A 21,362-nucleotide genomic window follows, 5' to 3' on the forward strand; every position below is an offset into this window, starting at 1 on the left:
AATATTTTTAAAGTGCACAATATGCGAAGGATGATACTTTTAAGTTTATCTTTGTTCAAGTTGAAACGTTTTCTACTTGTATTTGAAATTTGAAAACCATTTGCAACTATTCTTTTTGCGGAAATGATAAATACTATGGTGGCGAATTATAGTGCCATTGTTTAAATAAGAAAACTAGAGGTCCATTTAGTCTGCCATGTTTTTAAAATAAACAATCCGCAATTAACCCAAGAGTGTTCAGGTTTGTCTTATACTCTAACAAGAATTTTGTCAACGTCCCCTCCTAGGCCTGGCTTAAATGTTTTTCTATTTTTAACTTACAGTATGTAAGATTTTGTATGGTAGTTTGGTTAACAATATTAAAGTATAGCGCTGCGATTGGCCAACACACATAATAAAGACAACAATTGTTGAAGACACCTTAATCAAGTGCTACTTTTGAAATCAGCGTTGTACTCTCCATTATTGTTAAAGAAAATCATAAATATACTGGTATGCAAAAAGAATACCTATTTACTACCTGTTCATTCAAGCTGAATTTGACGTTATATAACCATAAGGTCATGTTATCGACTAAATGCAAAATGCAGAGTGCAACGTAGTGGTGAATAACTTTGTACTTTCAGTTTTATCTTTTGATTTGATTTATTATATTCAAACCGCTGTGTGAAGATGTCGTTTAATCAGATTATAACGTGTTTTTTTAGTTATAACTGATAACGCTTATAAGCGTTCAATTGCTCTTGTTCTGAAAATACTTCAATGAATAACACGTTAAAACAGTTTGCTCCTGGTAGTAATTATGCATTTAGCTTTATATTGAGATAATTTTAGTGAACGCAATTTGAATAATTTTAATTGATTGGTCACTTTAAGCCATTGCGGCGATTTATACCGTTGCTTTGCTTGGAAAAAATATATATTTAATTGGAATGTATTGGATGCTTCTGAATTGAAGCAATAGACAGCCCACGAAGAAATGATATATAAATTAACAAATATATACCCAAAAAAATCATGGTTACGCGATACGATAATCATTCCCTGAAATATTTCTGTTATCTTCCAAAAGAGATTGACATAATGGTGAAGTCATTCCAAAACATTACAAAACCGGATAACAAAACTATACTTGAGTTCGAATCAATTTGGAGGTATATTTGTGTAATAGCTAATGGAAGTATGTAAAATTATGTCTGTTCCATGAACTTCCTATCTGTGATCATATTGATGATATACACACTACACGCTGTTATCCTGGAGAAGAAATATCTTGACATTTGGATTAACGTTAATGCGGTAAGATCGTGTAACACAGACACCGTTATCATACAGCGTTGTTCTAATAAATTGATTCAGCAAATGATGCCATTTTGAGATAAATTTATAAACAAACAATGATAAACCTCGTATATACTTCGTAGGAATAATATGCAAAACGGACACACACGCCACAGTGTCACAAACTAATTTAATAATCAATCACTCACAATCTAAAATCATTTTACCACCGGATATGTTTATGATACTTGGGCAGGATCAGACACAACTGCAATGCGTGGGTGTTTATAAAGATTTAGTTTTTCTTCTTTAGAAGACATAGTGATAGCATTGGTTAATATGAGCACACTTGACGACAAAAACAAATATAACCAAGATACAAGCAAAGATATCGACGTCGCTACGTTATTATGCGAGTGTTTATTTAAGCTTGCTCCTGTAATCAGTATTGCCAACATTTTTTTCGACCTGTCAATGTTGGAATTGATCTATGGAATGAGGTTATGTCCCTGATTTCAGCGTTCATCTTTTCTGAGACTGAACATCGACGTATGATGTCAGTAGATAGTTTTTTGCACATGATGAGTGCAATAAAGCAGTATACTTAAACATAAACAAAATCTGTTGTTTTTTTTAAGTTGTTAAACAAATAAAAACAGAATAAACGTGTGAATTTTGGATGAGACTTTAGTGATAGTACCTTAAGCATAATAAAACATGCTCAAGTAAAGGCACTGATACGTCAAGTATTTTGATCTTTATCGTTTACAAAGAAATAAAGAATTTCTCGAAATTTAAACTACCCCTCATGTACAACAACACACTTGCCCAAAAGATCATTACTACCATCTTATACGTCTTTTGGCATGACACGGCTGGGAATTGAATCCGGGACTTTCCGCATCATGGCCCCTTTAAATTAATTTATCATAGCGGAAGGAAACAATAATACTCAGCAACAGTGAATTTATATTTTACGGATAGAGTTCGACCAGACACTAAGTGTATTGCAATCGTAACATATCACTTTAACAAAAGTTGCTAAATGAGAACTATCTTTCTTTTTAAACTACAGTGTAATCAAAAGACAAAACACATTTTCATTCTTTAAAAATTTCCCCTTTAATACATTATCTGCTTCTCACAATATCGTGTACTGATTAATTCATGATTGACTTACCATTGGAGTCTGTCCTGGTTATCAATCAGACATTTTACTTCTTGAGTTTCATAAATAGCGTATGCATGGTTTGCCGGAATTGGCAGCCATCTCAAGGGACAGTGTCAGAAAAAGTCTGGAAATAATCCGTCAGAACTTCATCTGTTTAGGGCAGCAAGTACGGAATCACTCGAATAGACTCGCATCACGTAACAGCGATGAAGGGATGATCGAATAATAACAGATAGTTTACAATTGTAGTCGCCGATTATCGATTGCATAACAATCGCTGTATAGTTGTATTTTCCTCAATTAAAAATATAAGAGAAGAACATGATAATTGATATAAATCAATAACAATAAATATTTGGGCCTAAAACCTGAAGCTTTGTGATTGAAAAATACAAATATTCATCATTATAGTTTGCTTTTGTGTCCTTTCATTGTATACGTATATTAACCATTACATGCAGTTTTTCATTATATTCTTCGACTTAAATTTTAACAGTTTCATGAACTTATGATTTCGATCAGTTCCGATGATCAATTACGATTTTAAACTACGTATATTTTTTTATTAACGTTTATTATACGTATACAGTGTTAAGTACGGGAACAATCCAAGCCGTCGAAAATTCTAAATAAGCCCTGCTAAGAGGCACAAGGCAGGGGCCGAAACGTCAATGAACTAGAGACACAAACGTGTTATCATCACGTACTTAAATTCAAACATCACAAACTGACCACACTCGCATTGAAATAGTTTAACAGATTAAAACGGTAGAACGGTCAGTGTACGCGATAAAGCCAAGGACAAAGACCATCATAGTCCATAAAAGTTTTTAGTCGAGTTTCTTATTCTTTGACTTCAAATGTTTATTAGTGGTATGTACCATCTAATGACAATTAAACTTACAAAATCGTTCATCAATTGTGCTTAGATATTCAATGTGTTACGATGTTTATTATTTGAGCATCAGATATGAGTTAAGGCATTAGTTTCATATGTTTTTTACAAAACTGTAGCAGCTAAATGTCTAGTATATATGCATAACAGTAAGGAATAAGATTTATTTTTAAATTTCAACCTCTCATTCCGTCTTCCGAAATTTTTCTTATATTCAAAAGTTCATCTTTCATTTATTTTTTAGTAAATTATGTTTTCAGATAGCTACATTTGTTTGGATTCATTTAATAAAAATGCTCTTAAAGCCTTTTAAGAACTATGACAGTTGTACATTAAAGAGTGGAATCTTCTTAAAAGAGTTAAAATTTTATAAGAAACAATACATCAACATGTCTTAATGGATAAATCCCGGACGACTCGACCCCGGAACACTCTTATTTGTACATTAGTTATACAAACATCAAGCAAATAATGTTTAATAAAGATCATTTAGGGAATCTTTGAACGTTATTGTTAATCAGAAACGTAAAACACAAGCCCTGTTATCTAGGTTGTCAGTATTCCATCCGGATTGCTTATCAAAGCAAGTGATAATTTATTGAATATATTTTGATTTTAATATTTCTACGGTGCTAAAAAAATCAATATAATATTGTTATCAATTTATTTTATCTTTATTCGTGAAACGAATTAGTAATTATACAAGAATCAGAATCAACACAGATATGCCAAACGGCCGTAAAGAAACAGTATGATCTGAAGTAGAGATACAAAAATCATCCAGTAAGTATAAAAATATTCATTACTTCGCAGTACATATTAAATATTTGGTTATGTTTTTAAGGACGATGTTAACATTTTATTTCCAAATTACACAATATTTATATCCTAATAGTATCATTGTCTGTATCCTTCGAAAGCATTGAAGTCAAAATTAGCTGTTTTTCACAGAAAAAAGTTGTTCCATGGTATAATTTCCTTTAGAGTTGCCTTGTTGAAGTACACACACGCATTTTATGTGCACGACGGACGATCCATAAGTAAATTGATACAGCACATTGTGTTCTGACTACATGAAGTAAGAAATATTTGAAGGAGAATCTTTGAACTTTTTGGGTCTTGTATATAACATAATATACAAGCGATTCAGGTCAGATTTAACACAACGTAAAGTGATTACTTACTTAATTATTTGTCTTCAACAACATTGATATCCACTGATATTTAATCGTTGCTAGTAAATAAAATTCCAAGAAGATGTTCAAAAATAACACATTCCTATAAGAACAAGGTGTAATTGTGATGAAAATTACGAATGTCTCCAGCGTGTGAACTCGTTCAGTGCACGGAACGCGGTATTGAAGCAAATGTGATGGTCCAAGAGATTTGAGACAAGTATATGGGTGGTATTGGCGTCAAGTACGCAGATGTTTTTCTTTCTATAATGATACGTACATAGTCTTTGAAATACGGAATCCATTACTGTTGTTTAAAATGCAAAAAAATTAAGGGTTGAAAATAAAACACGATGCTAAGGGTATGTTTTGAAAGATAATTGGCAATTAAGTATTTAATAAATGTCTTTGTTGCAATTGTTTGCAAACATACAATTAAGTGGTTAAGTGGGTAGACATTGTTTATGTTAATAAGAATCATTCTCATTTATCAGAGGTTTGATAACGATAGATTGTGGTAAGCATAGCATCATCACTGTGGTGAACGAAAATGATAAGAATAAATGCGTATACAATCATAAAAAGTCATAATTTTAAACAGTAAATGCTTCCTGTTGAATTAAACTATGTGTTCAAATATGTGTTTTCGATAACGAAAGTATTATCTTTCAAAGTAATTGGTTTTCTTTAGATATTCTAGGGGAATCGAGAAACTGCGATGGCAAATTCATTTGATTCTGAATGATTTTAAAATACGAACCTTTAAAGATATTTAATCTGGAAACCATCATTTGTTGTTAAGTAGTATGATAGTAAAGATCTGATTCAGATTTGCAATTACATTTTGAAATGTTGGGAGTGAGCACCATGTATTTATCGAAATGATCAAACGTTGTCACATATGCAGTTACTTTTTACCCCTATATTATATAATGTTGCACGTTCTTACCAAATCAAACAACATAAGTATATACTTGTATTAACACCTTTCTCCTTAAATGACATGAAAAGTTATAGATGATATGATATGAATATTTAAAAATGTATTGAATAAGACAGTTCTATAATAAATTGTTATTCAAATGAATAAACTTTTTCGCTTGTCATTTAATTGTTGGAAATATTATATTCCGTTAGTAATTGTATTGGATTGCATCTTCTCACATTAAAATCATAATCGTTTAACAATATATTTGTCTGATCAATGAAATATTAAGGGGACATGAGGAAGCAAAGCAACAACATTTTATTTTTTTCTAAATACATCTAGAGATATTTTTCACGACATAAGTAATCGACAGCAGGCACAATAATCAACGTATGTGGTATACTCAACATAGCTCCTTGATTTGTTTTTAAAACAATTAAGCCCCAATCAGTACTAAAGCCTTTAATGACTAATTTACTTATAGAAGACCACACCACATGGTTAAAAACAAAACGTTTCTTGTTCGTTCAAACTTGGAAACAACAATTGAAAGTATAATTTATGTTTATCACATGCTTACCCTTGTTTTCCGTGTAATATACCCATTACGAATATTTTTATCTTACACATGTGTAAGATAACATATCAGACATTTCTATTGGCTAGACTAATCACACGCGACCTAGATATCCCTCCGCATTGTTTGTAAACAAAATGGTTTAAACGCCAACAAGTACTTACCCCAATAATGGGTCCAACAGCTGTAGGACTTCGGGAGGCAAATGTCTAACGAATCATATTGTTAGAAAGCATCTTGTTCAAAAACTGTCTGATAACAATGTTCCGCCAACCAGATAATGCCGATCACTAGTCACGGAAATATCCAGTCAGTCAACAAATACAGCCACATTAGTGACAAACAACACGAGAACATTTCAAACATCTCCATCTTGACAAACACAGTCAATATACAATCAATTCCATTTGTTTGCCATTTTAATCAGCTGTCGGTTACCAAAAACACAAATAAGAATTCCGCAGCACAGGATTCTCCGTATTATACATGTATACCAAGACGGCTAGAACATCATGTTCTCTGGAAACATTCTTGGTGGAACTTTTTCAACATCAACATCCGTGCAGTACAGAGTAAGGCTTCGCCGTAATCATCTGCATGTTGTGAAACTCCATGTACACTCCATGAAAACGCTGCAAAATCATCGTAGAAAGCGACAGCGAATAACTTTTAAAACCATGCACACAGTAAAACTTGACAGACCAATGTAGGTCACATAAACCTCGTAGATGCTCTCAGTGTGACGTCATCAATTTGTGTACTTATTGGGGTTTTTTGGTTAAAATTGTTCGTTATTCATGTTGTTGAACATTTTACTACACATTGTTATATTTGTGACTTGTTAAGCGCTTTATCAGAAATAAAACTTGATAACTGATAGCTATTTGTGTCATTTTTATTTGGAATTTATATGGCGCATCGTTGACATTACACTCTGAGTACTTTGGCTGTCAAACAATGGGTTCAGATATTGGAACTAAATTGGTAATAAAAACACCGTTTTAAGCATGTGATAAAAAAAGATCTGACACGAGTTGTCATTTTATACAAGACTTGTATTAAACTCTTCCATGAAAGTTGTTAGTAGGCTCGCCAGAGGCTCGCTTACTAACAAATTTCATGAACTCGTTTAATAACATTTTGTATTAAATGACAACTCGTATCAGATCCTATATATCCCACTTTGTATTAAGAAACCAGAACACACTTTCTTCAAAACTAAGGGTTCCAAATACAGCACCTGCGTACAATTGCAAATCCAGTATGATGTCTCCAAATCCCATTGCTGACCATAACTGATGGATTTCTGATGGAATGTTTTCAAACGTTCATGGATACCATCCCTCAGATGGTTGAAACAGTCAGCACTGCATGCATGTCTATTAATCAAACTGTAGCGCTTAACATACCTAGTCAACACTGAATTAATCACAACATAAGGCGCAAACAAATAGCTTTGCTAATTTTCACATTCAACAGTCAAAATAATGTCACTTGTTCTATTTTCAACTTGTTTTTGCTTGTTTAATATTTTCTGATAAACTTCCTTTTTTAGTGTCTCAAAATTTACTGCTTTGAACGCATTTTTCAGAGTTGAATCTTTACTCTATGAGGACCGAAATCAATAACAAGTGCTGAAACGCTTGTTTTCATGGTAATTCTGAAATGTATACTAAATGATTGCTTACAAATATAACACCTGTACTTCCATGTTTTATGTCGCAAAAGTTAAACGTCGTTAATGCTTCAAGTGTAAAATATTTTCGACAGGATGATGTGAGAATGTTGTATTATGTTTAAAGTAAGCAACATAGGAGAAACATGGAAATGATCGTCATGTTAGCGTTGTATAAAAAAATGTTTTCATTTCTTATTAACATTTTACTATCGTACAGTAATGGTATGCAAATGAAAAAAGGACATGTTAAGATAATTATGCCATCCCTATCATCAATTTCTCTTGTGTTTTCACCCTCCCGACTGACCCTTCTTTCGGAATCGTATTAACATATCTACAACTAATCACCACGAAATTGCAATAGTATTTCAGTTTAAAGGTGAAACGATGCCATGGTGATAGTTTTCCTAAATTCCTATGAGTGTTATATTTTCACAAATACAAACACTCTACAGGTTACATTGGAAAGTAAACACCTTTCAGATACTTCCATCAGATGGAGTGTCTAGGATTATGTCTAAAATGTTCAATCACCTGGTTTCAGTTCATGAATCGGACTAAAACTATTTCAATGCTAAAACATATTCACAGAGTAAGTTCATTCAATATATTGTTAGATGTTTTTCTTCGAATAATAATTATGAATTGTATGTAAGTTAACATAAGTTAACGTGTCTATTAAAACTACCATTCTGCATCAATACTTATGTGAAAAAGTACAGGAACAAGCTCAGTTGCCAAAAGTTTAAACATAAACCCCGTTTAACGGCACAGAGAAAAACAATAAAGACATAGAACACAAAAACTAAAAAATCACAAACAAGAATTTTGTAACAACAGCACAAAACTCCACAAACAGCACAGTGCATATATACTATGTACATAAACTAGGTATGTTTATCAAGGATTGTTAGGTACTACCTTGGAAAGGTAATCAAAATGTAAATTTAGTGGGGGTTTAAACCAGTTTACGTGCACAAATTCACTCTTATCAGTCAATTTCTCTGCCCTCGTCATGCTGTGCCGTGCTTTTCATGTTGCCATATTTTCACCTTGATTTCCTTGAAAAGTATACATTCATATATCAAGACAATCTACAGGTGTGATAAAACGTTTGAATAAAAAGAGCTTGATATTATTCACATTAAGACGATTTGCCAACTGATTAATATGAAAAAACACAACACACAATCTCTTGGACTGAATCCCTAAATTTGATACTTGTTTTCTTATCTCTTCAATTTCCATTGAGCCTTTAAAACATGTTTGTATATATGTGTTTCATGCTTTTTCCGCCTTTAACAGTTAATGCAAATTGATTCATTAAATGTTAATGACATTGCATACGGAAATTGGACTGATCGGTCTTCCACTCGTGAATATGTCTTTCAAAGGAGGAGATTATTCACTTCTAATTGAGCGCCACTTCCATGATCAGCCTGGTAATTTTGCATAGCAGTAAGTGATTTGACTGGTCATATTGGATGAACAAATAACATCCAGATCCATCAAACATTTGTTAACGATAATACATTCTGTATTTGTGACACTATCTCAAAAAATGCTTGAGCCTAATATTTGTTTGCAGTTTTATATTCGTTTCAATTGGATTAAAGGCGTTATCATACTAGTTATTTGATTATGTGATAATTAGAACTCCTTCTGTTGATTATGAACAATCTGGCGAAAGATTATACTATTGCAAATTGGAAAAGAATGGTATCAAGGCTGTTGAAAAAAGTAAAATTGTGTCCCACCACCGTATGTCAAAAGCGGAGAATGAAGCAATTTTATCGATATTGACGTTATGTGATAACAATAATAATTCTTACAGAAGAGTTCCGGAATTAGAGAAAACACAATATTTTCACCGAAACTGTTCAGGTTTTTTGTATTGTTTCACGCACTTTGACCATGCGATATTGCAAATTTTTGCATGTCTTCCATGTCTTTACGAGCTAAACATTATTGCTTCGAAACATAGTTTAACGTCATTTACTAATTTGAAACCTCTACCGAAATACGCCGGAAACGCGCATATTGCCATATTAAAAACACACAATAGAATGTAACAAATTATATTTTCAAAACGAAGCTGAAAGCGTTATTAAAATGGTTAATCAGAAATTAAACATTATAAAAAAGAGAGTATATATACCTCCAGTAAAGTCAACCAAGGAATAGCGCGTCTTTCTCTCTTTGTTTAGAAAGTTAGACACACAATCCATGCAGTTATATTCAAGTTCCATAAGTAAAAATAAAAATAGGGGGTATGATGATATTTAATAAATCTTACTGGGTTATACTTCCTGAGGTTGTAAAACTTCAAGTTGCTTGAATACATTCTATCCGCCAGTAACAAGATTAAGTACAATAAAAGATATCCACCGACTATCATAGACATTCTTTAATTTTCTACCTTTCATTTAGTTTTGATCTTTTTTAACGATGTTTGTCTTCATTTTGTTTTAATTTGACAAACATACGTCAGTACCCTTTTGCTTTCTGTGTAATACAAACCAGTAAAATACATTATTTTATTCGGAAATTATGTCCTTGTGTTTATATTTGTTTTTATCAGTAAACCTGGCGAAAGGTACTTGTGTCTGCTCAATAAATACAATCTGCTCTTATTACGAAAGAATATAAACGGTAACAAACCCTCATAGACTGAGCATTGTTTATTCATACTTAATGCCATGCAGTTAGAATAACGGATGTCTTGATCAGTTCTCAATTATTTTATCGAAAGTAGTCCTTTCTTGTTGGCTGATCCGGCACTGATGATACATGAACACATCGACATGGTTAAACCTAAACCTAATGGCAGATGGCTTTTATAGGGTTCTTTGAGAAAGAACTTACAACTATCGCATTTGCTGCATATTGTTAAACTCGGTGTTTATACCGAATATACACTTATACAAGACAAATGTCTCATATTACTTGTTAAGACTTGCATACTGTTAAAATACGTTGTCCTGCATTAAACTACGTTTTTTTTTCATGTCGTTACTCTAAATATAAATGTTCAGGTGTGAGTTTGGAAGTCCTCTGGGATCCTAGCCAAATCGCACTCGAGCGTTCATTTTGAATGAAAGAATAGTAAACTATGAATAAATTCTTAAATTTGTTCTTTTGCCTGTTTGTTTTTAATCGTTTCAATATCAAATGTAAACACAATTAGGGATAATCAGGCTTACCCATCTATTATCGGCAATATTCGTCTGCGAAAAGGAACGGCAGATATTCGAAACGTCGTTTACCATTGATTAAATGACGCCAACATTGCAGCAATGAATAAGTTAGTGAAATCATAACGACGATCGTTTCATGCAAAACGAATTTCAATTATTTCTCCAGAGAAAATAAAAAAATAAATATAACGCCATATACACGCATATGCATACAATTTTATTTTCTCAAATCTAATTCGTACATGCTTGATTCCATATCTACAATAAAATAAGAAATATTAATTGAATGGCTGTGTTAGAAGGGACTTTGTAGTTCCTTGTTCAAAGTTTAGATCCATAAATTCAAAAATTAAAACAATGAAATGGTTCCATGCAATATTTTCTTATCTTAAAATATTGAATTTACATAAAGCATTTTATGCATGTTCCAAAAGTGATAATATATAAATTCACAAGCCATCCATGTAAGATCAATTATAAAAACAGTACAATACTTACTTACTGAAGTGACATCAACGACATAGCGAAGTAAAATCCAAGATAATATTGTCAGTTCACGCACACATACAACATTCCTCTAGCATCAGGAAAACATGTTAATGAAAATAACAAACTAATTTCAAAAGTTTGAACTAGTTCGGTGCTAGGCAAACTTTATCGGCGACAAGACTGTGATCCGAGGGATATACAGGCATTAATATTTGCCTTGGTTGAAGTTCAGCTGTATTGGTTTTGCATCTGAGGGAGTAAGCACGTCCAATAGTTTGCATACAAAGTGTTTTATTGCGTGTCTAAACGCCAATATCGTGTGTAAAGAAGCAATATTAAATAATCATGTTATCTATTTGAAGAAATATAAAGTATTTATTGTGAATTACTCATATTTGCCATTTAAAAGATACACGGAGTACAACTCCACGTACTATATCGTTCAGTTTATTGTTTTTATTACTTCATTCCCACTCGCATAACAAAATGATTATATTAAACAATATTAAACGTTTTGAGTTAATGTTGAACATCTGCGCTCGTTCCGGCACTGAAAATAATGCTCTCTTGACGTCGCACAATGTCACTCCATTGCTGCATATTTTTATACTAGTTCAATGACCTATTCAATATATTATGGCAGTAACACTGCGATACGTTTTTGTAGCATAATCTAGAACGTTAGGTTTTTCTATCTTGTCGCAAACATTTTGAGCCGGCTTGAGTAGGATATTTTATCTAAAAATTATCTCTGTAAAAGACTCTGATGATATTGGAAAATAGAAGGGGCACCTTAACGCATTTAATAAACTAGAAATAGAAAAGGACGTCACAAGAGAATTACGCGATTGTTAACTAAATCTAGTTCATGTAAGCATCATTGCTTATATTCATTTTATCCTGTCAAAATAGGGATAGATCTATAGAATTAGATGATGCTCTCGATTTAAGCATCCATCTTTTCTGAGATTTCTATCGAGTTTTGCGGTCAATATTTGATTTCTGGTTTACTAACAACAGTCAGACACTGATTGCAAAATACTTATGTCAAAAGCGTGTGAAATGCTAATAAATGTATGTTTTAGAGAACCAGTGTGAAATTACACCTTATCATTAAATGAACAAAACCGAGACGAGATGCGTTTCGAACACAAGGGTCAGTAACTCACTTAACAAAGTACTGATGTCAAATGAATGTATATAAAACTATTGTTTATATAATATTCCAAAAGAAAGTCCGACAATGTCGAAAATAAACAATTGTTTGCGAATGCATATAATAAACTTCAATTATAACATCTGGTTCATATTCAGAAGTCGTTTTCTCTTGGGACAAGGACAACACATGCCATTAATAACCACGACAGCATGTTCTAAAACATTGATATAAATATGTATGTAGAAGTTACATATTTATGCAATTTCGAAAATAAAATCCAACCAGAGCACAAGATACATTTCGGAAAGCGATGTTACTGACGAGGTTCACGTTCCTCCCCTCGTTATTAGCTGTCTTGTCGAAAGATAGCTGTTATCTATGAACTATTGTGCTATACGAAAATAGTTGAATACAGAAAGAAACAAATGCCGTTGAAAAGAAGTCCCGTTGGTTAAATAAATTGTCCGTCAATGGTAAAGAATGCAGCAGTAAATGAACAGTACTATTCAGTTTAATATCGACTCAACGTGATGAAAATACTACAATGGAACTACAATGACGAGTCCCGCATCCACAACATTGACATTGAACTTGTTTGAAGGCACAACTATACAAACTTAACCGACACATAGCGAGCTTACGTGATCCCATTCTCACCTTTATTCATACATTGATCAATAAGAAAAATAAATGATATATAATGAACCTAATTAATTCAATGATACACTGAAACCTAATAATCAATACAACTTTACTGTACACATTTTTATGCGAAAGAATTAAGGCAACAACATTTAATGCACATCCACATGTTTGTTATTATCATATACATTGGACAAAGAGGTCAACATGTTGAGGCATGTTATTCCTGTTGCATACATTTAGTATTTAAAGATATAATTTGCCCTAACTGAAATTTATTAAAAAATGATTATCGAATAAGGCATTGTCGCACATTTAAAATAAATTTAACTTAATACGTATGCTGTTTTATTCATTAAGTTATATAATTATGTATATTTCAACGAGCTGATGTTGATTGTAGTTCGACGTAACAAGTCCCCAGTGAAATATTCTTATCCTACTATTTTGAGATGTTTGCAAGTAGCAAAGTGATTCTTGAAAATGAAATATAGTTTAACACGTTGTTGCCAATGGACACTCTCAATTGTACAGCGACATCTAATAAGGAAGGCCATTTTGTCCTTTCGAAAGATAATTTCTTCAGAATATATTGCCCCATATATTTGAATTGTTGTTGGCAAGATTGCCTTATTTGATGGAGAATCAATTACGGCTATCTTGATTAATCTGTTTCGGCTTCAACCAAAACTTGTTCTGCATTGTTGAAGAAACCAGCAAGATAATTAAAAGTTAATAGAGAAGGCGTGCAATTTCTAATGCAAGGACAATTTGCAGGAAATAAACGCCTTGGTAACAACTACACTTGACAAATTAGTATTATACAGTTCGATTTGAACGATCACTTAATGAATAATCAACTCACATTATTTTTCTCTACCGCTAACACATTTGTTTTATGCTATATCTAGACCCCTTATACATACTCATAACTGTTAGAAGCAGCATATTCCATGTCCTACGTACTATCGTAAATATGAACCGGTTCTTAAATCTTTTGCAAGCACCTTCTACGTGTTCTTGTTTAATTCGGAAATATCTTGCTATTGTGATACAATTGATACCAATGGTACACAAAGCTAGTTTGCCTGTCGTTGAGATCATGTCGTCACATGATTACACGATTTTTTTTTAAACCTTACTAGTATAAACACCATTGTTTTTACCTGTCCATATTGAAAAGGTATATGGAAAGAGGTTAAACCCTCGATATCAGTGTCCACCCCTTCTTAACTTTCGAAACTTGGCGTCAGTAAACAGTTTGTTAGTACAGGAAGTCGATGTATGTTGAGGTACTGGTGCAATTGATAAAACTATCAAGACGAATTTTAAGGACATGATGTTTACGTTTTGTGTAGATATCGGCTGGCACGGTTTAAAGTGACACTCTTATTCAGAATCAATGCATACACATGTATAACAAACATAAATTGTTAGCGTTAAACTTTTAACTTCTTACTAAATAATGTATTTATGGAATAAATGAAATATTAATTACTGATAACACGATTGTAACCGTATGTTTAATAGCTGAGAACACAAAAATATTAAATGATTGGTGAGTGCTAAAAGATTTACTGTGATCTTCTATCGTTGCATAAAGTAGAAATACAGTGTTTTCTGCACATTTCTTTCAAATGAAACTCGGTATCATTCATAAGATCCATTGTTTTCGACATTTATTCATCCTTTTCAGTTTATTAAAACAATTGCATTAATTGTGGTAAATGTTAATTGGGAGTAAGAGTGCACCTTTAAAATGTAAAACACATCTTGTTATTTTCTCAACACAGAGCCCAAATCATGATTAGAGGCTTGACAGCTTTGCTTATTAACAACACCTCAACGAGATAAGGACAAACAAAACGTTCCCCTACACACGTTAATAGTTGTCGTGATGCAACGGTGATCATTTACCTAAATTCCATTGAGTAATATATTTCCATATATACATGCATACACTGCAGGTTATGTAAACAGAGCATCAAGTTTTAGATACTTCTACAAGACAGATATCACGAATTATTTTTGTTTTAAATCATCAAATATTATTTTAGAGGTTGTAATCTGACTGGACTTATCAACTGTTATAAAAAAGTACTGTTATTCGCAGTATCATTTTAGGTATATCTTTGAGATGCATTAATAAAATCTTCCGTTCAATGTTAAAATGACTTAAGGCTAAGAAAATCGAAACGCCCTCTAGAAGTACAGTTTATGTTTAGCACCATAATATACCTCTGACCTTGAGTTCCATGTGCCCTTCCATTTAAACTCATATATCAGGACATTTACATATCCAATATAACTTTAAAAGAAAAAATATGATGTCAAATGTACTTATCAATACATAATTTAAGTGACCTAAATGGAATAAAAAACACGTCTAAGATTCAAAAAGGTATTCGCGAGTCATATATTTCAAAGAAAGGCAGTTATTAATTTGTTCCCAGTGATTTACAGGCGTATTAATTGTGGTTGACTTATCATGCGATAATTCGAACTCTCCGCGTTGATAATGAATGATCTGTCTGTCGAATTATCATTATTTATGATAGCTAGGAACAATTTGAAAATGATATCATCAAGGCTGCTGAAAAGAAAGTCCCGTTATTTCTATCCATCGAATGCCAAGAGACGACAGCATTTTTATGGATACCGTATTTATGTGATTCCAATTTAATGTTTGCCTTACATGTCAGCCAATCAGGGGCGCTAGATTTTAAAATGGTTCGTTTCTTATTCTGAAGAATCGTTACTTATTTCTGAATACGACTCTTCATGATTAAGTAAATTACTATAACTGCACTGCAAAGGTGCAATTTCAGTGTCAACGCTGATTTAAATGCCGTCACATTATACTGAATTGATTGACAATACTTTTTGACAGGCGCACGGCTTAATACTAAAGCTGTTGCAGTTTTGGAGGGGCTAACACTTCTTTAGGTTCCTTATTTACGAAAAAACTACTTAATAAGCCCTAACCTATACTTAGAGTATTGACTAATAATATTTTCAATAAAAAGGTTCGTTTAAAGTTGATAAAAGTTTTGAACGTTATCATATAAAAGTAAATCAGTGATGAATCAAATAAATTATCGTTTTTCGACAGCAACTGCTAAACCGGTACAATTGGTTGATTTCAAATTTCAAATATATGTGTATTCATTTTATACTTAAGATCATTATTCTGGATATGTTTGATGAAAACAACTTCATTTCGTTTCCACTAAGTACAAATTCTACCTAAGATGCATGATAAGAACAGAAACTAGCCGCAATATCTCAGCTTAAGTAATTTATTTGGCAAAATTGCAATCTTCATCTTGATTTTACTAAAACATAGATACGAATGATTATTATAAAGACAATTGTACAAGATTTACCAAAACAAAATGAGTGAGCTAATCTCAGTCATGCTATAAGGAAAATAATTAATTTGTTTCGTTTTGTTTCCAGTAAAGCAGATGTCTTCAGATTATGCATGTTTTGCTTGTTGAACATTTCGGGTAAGGCCAAAATGAAATACCATCCCCATTATACCCAGTATCGGGTTATTTAAGTGTTTGCACGTCCATTAAAGTCAAACATGGACTAAAGCATGATATCGTTGTTTTGTGAAAAAAAGTCAAACAAGCAGTATATGTCGGATAAATTCTAGTTCAATCAATTTAATTGAGCCTACAACACTACTAAACTTACTTACTTAATAATGTGACGTTAACAATAAAGGCAAACAGAAGCAATTGAATATTTCTTAAATTAAATTCCAAGATATTTTCGTAGAATCGTGTTCTAACATATGAACTCATTCAATGCAAGGCAAACGGTATTGGTCTCAGGCGTATGAGCAAACACGATGGCCTTGTTTGATAATTGAGCTATACGTCTGAGGGAAAACGCACGTCCAATAGATAACCTTTTAACTGCGAGTTTTAACGCCCATTTCATGTAGATATTTGCCATTCAGTAAATATTTGTTTTTATATATAATTAGATTCTTTACATATTACCAACAAAGCTATCAGCAATAGCCATTCATATGATATAGAAGTATTTGCAATCGTTCAAGTACTAAAAGTAATACGCTCTTAACGTTACCCAAAATAACGCCAACCCTAAACTCGTGTATATATTTTCAATAATACTCAATATCCTTACGGCGGTCAATCAGCGTGTCAACCGGGCAATAATATTGCATAAATCTTATTTTATATTTATTTTATTTTATCTGGAAGATGCGTCTATTTACCAATATCGCTTGATTCGGTTAGCACAGTTATGTTTCAAATAAGAAAATATATCATGCTTAGACATGCTAAATGATGTTTGCGTGAAATGAAACACAGCAACTGTTTTTTGCCTAAGCTGGGTTAGTTTTATTTATTTGAGTTTGTCTAGGTCTGCATGCACCCATTGGCTGCATTATGGCTCGATCCCGCCGTGGCGCCATCACGACTGAACTTGTGTTTAAATGCCATAAGTGACATAAGACAGAAGTGACAGCAATTCGCAGTCAAATCCAGACATTGTAATACTTGAATACTACAGAGTGAGATACAAGAGATCCGAGTGCAAAAACCCTAGCTCTTTGCGAAGAGACCTCTTGGTTCTTAAAGTTCTCGGTGGCAAGCATCGATACACAATGTACAGTTTTCCTTGGCTGGACCAGTACTGAGTACACCAATATCCCAGTACTACCCTTTAAATGCCAAGCGTAGGCAAAGGAGCTATTGGTTCAATATTTTAATGTCTTTCGGTTAGCTAAACGCGACCGGAGCTTCAACCCCCGACCTTCCGAACCCGAAGCGAACGTTTTGCACTGAGCTATCGGGGCGGTAAAAGAGCTCAAGTAAAGATTTCTTTAAATATTTCAGTTACCATGAAAGGGGGTTTGAGCAAAAATCACCAACTCTTGGCCGTCGTGGAATATAGATGTATCATTCCTGTTTGTTTTGGATATTTTGCCTAAATTTTACTTCCGTTAAATACTCAGCGCATCTGTCTCCCAATCGAACCTATGGAGCACTTAATAATGATGACAGTGTGTGTCCCATCCGTAGACAGTGAATGTTTATATTTTCAAAGCTTAAAAAGCTTAAAAATGGCAACAGCAAATTCAATTCAAACTGAATATAATAAAGTTTGAAGGGAAATAGGGTAAGGCAATGCTATTTTATCTATATATTTGTAATGGTTGCATTTGCTACTGTTTAAAATCATAAAGTTAATGGACATATATTTTTTATATTGTAATGTGAAAATAAACCCTGAGCAACAAAAATAAAAATGAAAAAAAAAGATATTCAATGCAAACATATAAATATGTTTATTAACCACCAGGTAGACCAATATTTCTTATTTACTTTTCATAATTTAACATAATGCTTTTCGTGAATATGTTCTGTAAGTTAAGGAATTCAATGTTTGAGACGGATGTATTTCCAACCGATCGTAACATATCAGTTGCTACGGATGGCCATTCCCGTTCTTCCACTAAATGTTAGCTGTCTTTCTATCTATGAACCAATGTGCTTTTCTAGAATATGTTTTGTACTGAAGAAATCCAATGTTCTTGCAAAGCGGTCCCATTGATTCTTGTTATTGTATGTCAAAGTTGAAAACGGAAGCAGTAAATCAACAGCACTGTTCAGTAAATATCGACTGAATGAGATGGTAATGCCACAATGAAAACTAGAGTGACAAAGTCAACATCCGAAACTTTTACCTTAAGCTTGTCAAAAGAATCAAGGCTCAATCGACACTTAACAAAACATAAAACGTCACGCGACAGCAAAACCGAATTCCACAATATTTTAATTATTGATATCATTAAATATTGGGGTACTGGCTTAGAACGAACGATGAAAAAATATTATATCGGCAGGTGATGGAACTGGAGTGATAATTGGTTAAAAGATCGCAAATCCCACCTTTGTCCAACCAGTTATTGATGAGAACACCAATCCATGCACTTAATCACATATTCATACTTTATAAACAGTAGCACTACTTCCATTGCCAACTGAACTCAACATGGCGTTGCAGCAGAAGCCATATTGACTGAGGCGCAGCGAAATATTTTGAAATTCATTTTAAATAATTTAAAATGCGTTTTAATCGTAAACGAATCAAACTATTTTGAGAAAACTTAGAGCCACAACGACAAAAACATTAAATATATTAATATAATGCCATTCTATATTTAGATTAGGATTACGAAAAAAATATTAATGAATATGATAAACATTTTGCTTTGTCGATGGTTGCCTGGACCAATGCGAGACTGCCTATTACTAGGTAATAAAATACCATTGTTTATGTATTGTATTGCCCTATGTGGAACAAAAACCCAAACAGGTATGTATTGTGAAAAAACCCTTCAAATGCATTATACTACAACTATATATGTATTAATTGTATTGTAGTGTGTGTGAAGTTTATATTGTGTGTAATGTGACGATGGGATATAAATGCTTAAGACAAAATTAAATTATGTTCTCTTCTGTTTTGTCTTGTTATGATAAATTGACTACAATGAATAAAACATTCACGTTAAAATAATAACCAACAGTATAATATACACTTACCTAATGTTTTGTCTTAATTAAGATTGTGTATCCAACGAGGCAAATTAAATCGTTTCACAAATAAATTCCAAGTAAACTGTACGCGCACACACAGTACTGCTATATATTAAAGATGAACTCGCTCGTCGCATTGCCAACGTTATGGAAAATAAGGCGATGGTTAAAGGGATATGAGCCAAACGCACTTTCCTTGCTTAATTTATGTGCTGTATTGGCTTCACGTCTGAGGAAATTATTATATATTGGAACGGCCCAAAGCTGAAATAAATTAGGTACATTGAGTTAAATACGTATCTGTCGACTAAACGGGAAATTGTGGGTAGATATGGTTTCTTGCAGCAATATATTTTCTTACATTTAAAACCATGTTGTTTTTGATTTCAAAAAATACTGAATAGTATTTTATTAAAAAATTAATGGCGAATAACAGTATTGCTAATATCATGATATATATCAAACTTGAAATGAGTTCAGCTGTCTCTGTAACCAATATTGCTATAAAGAAAAGCTTGAACTGTGCTTATATTAGAATGATAAACAATTACATTGCCAAGCTGCATCCAGACACTGATTATATCCGCATCGTCTGAATTAACTTTATTTCTTGGCAGTTATAGTAATTGCTGAGAAAGAACACCTCTAGCGACGATTTAAGTAGTATGCCTTATTAAATATTGTCAAAATTGTGCTAGTCATGGTAGAACTAGAAAGCATCGCGTTGGATTAATGGAGGGAATTAAACGAACATTTTTATCGAATGATAATTGATCGATTAGTCTGATGTAAAACGACATCCCCATGAAACACATTCGGAAATTTAGCTGATCGGTCTTTAAAACCTAAATATATTTTGCAAAAGAATAGATTATTTACTTTAACTTGAGCGTCACTTCTATGCTGTCAACTAGGCATTTGATTAAAGTGACCTCATTGGAAGCACAGAATACATCAAGGTTCAACAAATATTCGCAAGACTTAAGTTCAACAGAAAGGCAAATATTCATTTATTCCAAGTGAATTACAGGCGTAGTAGTCATGGTTGTCTTATTATGCTAGAATTACAACTCTCCGCCAATATACCTGTAACCACCTTGATAATGAATACTCTGTCTGTCGACTGATAATAATATCTGATAGCTGGTAACTAGTCTGTAATGATATCTTCAAGGCTGCTTAAACCAAGTCCCGTTTTGTCTATATATCATATGTCAAAACTTAAGAACGGAGCATTTTTATTCATTACAAATTAATGTGATAACTTAAGTTTAAGCCCGGAAGCCCGTATTTGGATCTTTTCACTATTGACGTTACGTGACAACGATACAAACAAAATCAATCGATACCGCCACATTTGTTATAAGGCTGTGTTCATGAAAATCAATCAGTGTTTAGTGTAATCAGTAATCAAGATGGTTACAAAACGCAGCAGTTGAGGACCTGAAAAAAGTGACAGTCGATAAAAAGGCAGGTTGCATTTGGAAGACGTTTATTTTAAGCCAATTCTGAAACCAGCAACGAACCTCGATCGTAGTTCACAGCACAGGGGTTTCCCTCGAAAAACAAATGCTTATAAATATTAT

The 21,362-nt window shown here is 32.9% G+C and overlaps 1 protein-coding gene across 3 annotated transcripts in view; it reads right to left on the reverse strand.

Annotated features, from left to right (window-relative positions):
- Positions 1-21,362, reverse strand: part of LOC128244897 (ligand-gated ion channel 4-like) — a 109,398-nt gene that overhangs the window by 69,687 nt on the left and 18,349 nt on the right. The window contains exon 1 of one of the 3 annotated variants that reach the window (XM_052963290.1): positions 19,783-19,910. The exons of 1 other annotated variant lie outside the window; for it this stretch is intronic. The gene's annotated coding sequence lies outside the window, so the exon portion shown is untranslated. Of the gene's footprint in view, positions 1-11,400; positions 11,569-19,782; positions 19,911-21,362 lie in introns of those variants that run through there. One more of the 3 variants, XM_052963419.1, reaches the window with a different exon arrangement.

This window comes from Mya arenaria, chromosome 1 (genome assembly GCF_026914265.1).
Source record: "Mya arenaria isolate MELC-2E11 chromosome 1, ASM2691426v1".
NCBI classification, from domain to species: Eukaryota; Metazoa; Mollusca; class Bivalvia; order Myida; family Myidae; genus Mya; species Mya arenaria.